Below are 6,023 nucleotides of genomic sequence, written 5' to 3' on the forward strand. Positions count from 1 at the left end.
TTTCAATCAGCCCCATTCATCATGGCTATTATCCCTACTAGCTAGGGCAGCCCAACCCTACGCCCCTTTATCTAGGTTTAGACCTGGCCCGATCTTGTAGGATTTGAAAAATCCAACCTTGATCATCCTCAAGGGGCGGACTAATCTTGATAGACCCTGATCATGAGGGAAGGGACGGTGGAGGGAGAAATGCATGGGCTGGACTAAATTAGGGGGAAAATTATTAAATAATAAAATGTGACATTTATAATTTAATAAAATATATTTTATAATATAATTTTAAATAGAATCGGGCTAGGCTAGACGAGGCTTAGCCCAAGGCCTCAAATCTAACCCGACTCAACTCTAACTTAAGTCTAGAAATTTTTAATCCTGACCTGCCATCAAAGCTAAGGTATCTCAACCCAAGTTTTGTTCGGGCTCAAAACGAGCCAGGGTGGGTAATCCAAACCTTTGGAACTCTCTGACCTTATAATCCGGGTTTGCAATTGACCGAACTTAAGTGGGACCAGTTTTAAGTCAAATGAAGTGAAACTGGTGAAACCAAGGTGCTGGGCATCTACTATGATGTGGGAATAGCGTGAGGACAAGCCTCACCGCCCAAGGACCAATTATATCCCAAGACAGTCTGAGCCATTATCCATCTTATTATATTAAAACTTGTATTATTTAATAAAACTATTTCAATTAATAAGTTCTTTTAATAAATTGCACCCAAAAAAAAAATTAAGCTCTATACGAGGTTTACAGTGCGTAATGACTAATGATACCTTAATCATGACATGCCCCAATTTTAGTCTGGCGCAAATATATAAATCTACAATGTCCACGTGTCGAAAAGAGCTACCGTGCGCATCACTTCCACACATGGATTATATCTGGGATTGTAACTCGTAAACAAGGTTATGAAAATTGGAATCGGGTATCGAATCTGTCTGTGCCAATTCCAATTTGAATTTGACTGAAATCTTATTAGAATTGATCCAATCCGTTGGATTGGTCATGATCGATTGTGATTCGACATAATGGATTCGATTAATCCCATTCTACCAGATGTTTAGATACCCTAGCTGATTTCTTTGGATTAGAATCGTCTACCAAAAGCCCTAGTACCATTTGTTTAGAGGGGATTTAGATGAAGTGAGAGAATTAAGGTGAAAAAATGCTGATGTGACATTTCAAAATTTCACCCTAATTTTATTTGATTAAGTTGGGGTGATGAACTTATAAAAGCTTAGGAAACATCATGTGACACTTCAAAATTCCACCATTCTTAGTGGGACTTTAATAACTATTTATTGAAAAAGTAACTTTACCCAAAACATTTCCACTCTAACAAAATCTCACCAATATGTAAGTCCTATCTTCTTAACGATCTCACTTTACCTTTCTCTCTAAACAAACAGGGGCCTAAAAGATTTTGTTTTTTCCCTAACTGAAGCCTCATCCTTGCACACACAGGCTTGTGAGGTAACTCTTTTGCACTTTTAGCAACAGGTCTCTAACAATGTGCAGACCATAATTTAAAGGTGGAAGTGTCTTTAATTTTTTATTTGAATCTTAAACTAACCTAGGCCTAAAAGGAAGAGTAGGGAAAGCATTTCCCCTTTAAAACTTTATTCCGCAAGAAATCCAAATTATGCATTGTACACCAACATTGCCTAGCAAACATGACAAGATTAAAACTCTCAAGATCTCTAAACCCAGACACCCACTCTTTTACTACGACAAAAAAGATCCCATTTAATCCAAAAATCCTTTCCCAGTGACTAAGCTAATTTAAAAGATACGAGGAGATGGAGGTAGCAACAGATTTTATAAGGATTTCCTTCCTAGCCACAGGTAACATGTCTTATTTTTACCCCAAAAGTTTTTGATGAACCCTCTCAACTATTGAAGAAGTGAGGGGAAAAAAAAGACTGAATCCATAGTTGCCTAAGATCCTTATGTTGTTTGAAGTCGAGTAATATTGTGTTCTTACTATTGCAATGCAAAAAATAAGTGGTATTACGATATCTTTCCCTCAACCAGTTTAAGCGAGTTCGTTGGGCCAAATATTTTTTCTCTTGTAACATAAACTTCTTTAATATGATACTTAGCTTCACTTTTGGGAAACATCTGATTTGTAAAATTGATATGGATAAAGCAAATGATTGATCTGATACCGATTACTTAAACCATGTTTTGATACATTGACATGTGAAGATCGAACTTGAACAAATAAAAACATTGCTAGGACCACTGATTTTTAGCTCCATCAATCTAAAAGCAAATCTCCAAAAATAAAAGAAGCAATTCTTCACGTTTTATATTAAATCTGAGAAATGCTTTAATTTCCTTTTACTTCCCCAGGTCCCACTTCTTTAAAACGAGAATAAAATATGGCATATTTTTCTTGACTCAGGAGAAAGGAATTAAGTGAGACCGGCCGGTCATATGGAAAACAAACAAAACAAACACCACTACCAACCAACCACCTCTAACATTTCTTCACCACCTACCCAATACCTCCGCTGAAAACAGCCACCATTGCCGATTCCACCACCAGCATCGCCACCAATTTCCCCACCTCTGCTGCTTCACTGGCCTTGCCCTCTTCCCCCACAATTCGAGTGTGTGTGTGTGTGTCCGCTGTCAAGATCGAAATGGTGTTTTTTTTTCAGACAGGATTCCGTTGGAACTTTAATCGGTTGGTAGACCCGACATTGTTTTTTCTTTTTCAATGAAAACAAAAACAAAGAACATGACGTGTCCATAACACTCACTGACAGCCTCAAATTTTATATCCTAGCTCTCACAAGGAGACAGGCTAACACTAGTACCCTCCTATTTCTCAAATACAAACGTCTCACAAAGTATTAATCAGTGAGGGTGTTCCGACTATCAAGTCCTCCGACTATAAAGTGTAAGAGTTATAAGAAGTTATCCCATTTTGAACCACTTGGTTTTAAGATGAAAACTTAATTTGATATCAGAGTGGGTTTGTTGGGCCTACGTCGATAATGGACCTTGCTCCACCCACAAAGATAGAACCCAAAAAAAACCTGCACGTAAGGTTAAGTATTGAGATAATCCCACATCAGTTATGAATACTCCGACTATCAAGTTATAAAAGCGTTTGTCATTTGGATCTCCGATTCGAGTAAAGTGATTCCACCCCATCCGAAAGTTTTACTTCAATTATCAATGTACCCTTTCTTAGTCCAATCAGATGGTATGATACTTTGGATTAAGAAATTCTCTCTTTCACTGTGGATGAAAGGAAATTGGATCCACTAACTAATGACCATCATATACCTGTAGAAGAAATTGATGGTTGTCGTTAGGCAATGGCAACATACCTACTTTTCAGGTGCTCATTTAATAGTGTAAACTTTTATTACCAGTAGTGTGTGAGTGAGTTATCATTTTGAATAGACTATATTTAAACCAATTGAGGTGTTTGATTTTAGTTTGAACTAGTTCAACCCAGATTTTACTTGTCAACAAATTTGCAAAAGAATTATATAGATATGAGCAAAATGATAAAAAGGGGAAAAAAAGAGAGGAAAGAAGTTAGAGCGAAGCCACTGTTTCAGATAAGAAAGATTAGAAATGCACGATAGTTTGGTGGTGGTGTGTTTTGACTTTCATTATGTCGTTTTGACTTTGATTATGTTCTTAATTTCCCGGTGTTCTTCAATATTACCTTACAACAAACATTTGGGATCCGAGGAGATGGACATAAATGTATTATAGTTTTAAACTGATTTTGATAAAAAAAAAATATTTTTTATATGATGAATTATTATTGGGGAGAAAGAACGCTACTTGGACGTGTGTGGTGCGCTGCCTCTGCATCCAAACACAAGGTAAGGAAATGATTAAGGGTGTTAAACGGCCCGGTTTCGATTAAATGATTCAGTTCGATTCGATTTTGGCTACTTGAGGGTAGAAACCGTAATCAATCAAAACCTAGACCGTTTGGTAAAAGGTTTCGGTTCGACGATTTTTAAACGGTTTCGGTTAAATGGTTTTTAAACAGTTTTACACGGTTTTGATTAGACGCTTACTAAATGGTTTCATAAACCATTTATTTACACTAGTTACCTAGTTACCTCCTACATTTTTTAATAGAAAATGGATTTTCTATTAATCTTTCCAATAAGAAATTCCACCTAGTGCCTCTCTTTTAACTCCTTATTTCCTGATAGCTTCTTTAAAATCCACAATTTTCTTAGAACTTGTAATATTTATACATTAAGGAAGACACATATAAAAATTAAGAATGAAATAGAAACAACAGAAGCCATGGTTAGAGCTTCAAAATACAGAGACCCAAAAGCACATAACAGTACAAATCAATAGCTCCCCCCGAAACTTAGGTTTTTAAACGGTTAGACGGTTTGATTATAATTGGTTTTAATTGGATTACACAATTTGAAACCGTTAGATTAATCGATTTAAATCGAACCGAACCGATTAAATAAACGGTGTCATTTCTAAAACCATAACCGGACCATTTAACTAAACGGGCTGACGGTTTCGGTTCGATTTGATTTCGATAAACTGTTTCGGTTTGATTTTGACACCCTTTGAAATGATCACCACATAGCCGTGCAAGACAGTCATTTTGCCAGCCCTTGTGTTTGGGCGCAGGGGCAGCGCACCGCATGCGCCCAAGAAGCGTTCTCTTTCCCTAATTATTGTTACAAAGGAATGTACTTTTTCCAAATGTTTGAAGGGATCTATTCTGTCATATGAACAGATAATGTCCTATTCTGACCATTGGATAGAGAGGATATGGTCTAGATTAGTCACATATCAAATTGTAGAATCTAATTTAATCAAATGCCTATTTTTTGTATTCACACACATCCCGTGTATGTCCATGCATATGAACTAATACTCTAGACATTATTATGCACACTCCCAACTCTAACTAGGTAATAGATGGTTTAGGTTTTTTTTTTTTAAAAAAAGAAAGTAAAAATATATGACTGAAAATTATCTTGTGGTTTTCAAAAACATCACCTTACATTGTTACATGGATAACTATCATTTTTATATGGGTTTTATTCCCTGTCACTATGCCTACTGAAGTATAACACTTCACTAATTGTCAAATGGCAGTACATGGGTTAATCCATGTGATGGAGAGAAATGCCATTTTGAAATCCATTATAGGAAGATAGAACTAATGAATGAACTTGAAGGAGTGGCAGTGATGGGTGATGAAAATGACAGTCAATCAGATAAAAATACATCAGCCAGCCATATGTTAATGGTTTTGAAGACCAACAATTACAGCAGTTAGTAGTATAGGTGATAAATTAAATCAAAGATTTTAAAAGGATATGGTGAGTGCTGAAAAATAACTTCTGTTTTAGTTGAGTAAAAGAAAAGAGTACTCACAAAGTTCATACCAAATTTAGCCTTGAAGGAGTGGAATTGGCTATGAAGGTTAAGTTTAGTTGGCCCCAAGAGGTTTCCAGAATACCAAATGAGTTGAATTGAGTTGCTCCATAAGAAAAGGAAATGCTGTGGTAGAACAGGGAGGAGAGAATAACAGAAAATACAATTTGGTAACAGAAGCAATCATTAAAGAGTATTTGAAAAAATGAGAATGATTAAACACACCTGAAATCATCTTGCTCGTGCTGATTTTTATTCATTAGCATGTTTCTGCTGTACTTTTCGATTATAAGGTGTAATCTACTTTTTTTTTCCTTTCCTTTTTGGCCTTTTCAGAGACACAGGAAATTTGCCTAGAATGAGTATAATTTGGTAAGCAGTGGTAACCCATTTTAAGGTTATAATGATATAGAATAGATGCATCAAAGAAAATAGTGAAAAAGATGAGCAAAATAAACCATCGTTATCAAGTAACCACCATGTTTTACTTCATTGACTGAATAAAGTGCAAAGTTGTTCCTACCCAGGACTCACCCATGATTGATGATAGAGGCGAGGGAGCATTGCTGCCTCTTGTCCCCAACTCTGGCAGCGAATTTCTTCTTCAACTGCTTCAAAACCTCACCAAC

This window comes from Telopea speciosissima, chromosome 7 (genome assembly GCF_018873765.1).
Source record: "Telopea speciosissima isolate NSW1024214 ecotype Mountain lineage chromosome 7, Tspe_v1, whole genome shotgun sequence".
Classification (NCBI taxonomy): Eukaryota; Viridiplantae; Streptophyta; class Magnoliopsida; order Proteales; family Proteaceae; genus Telopea; species Telopea speciosissima.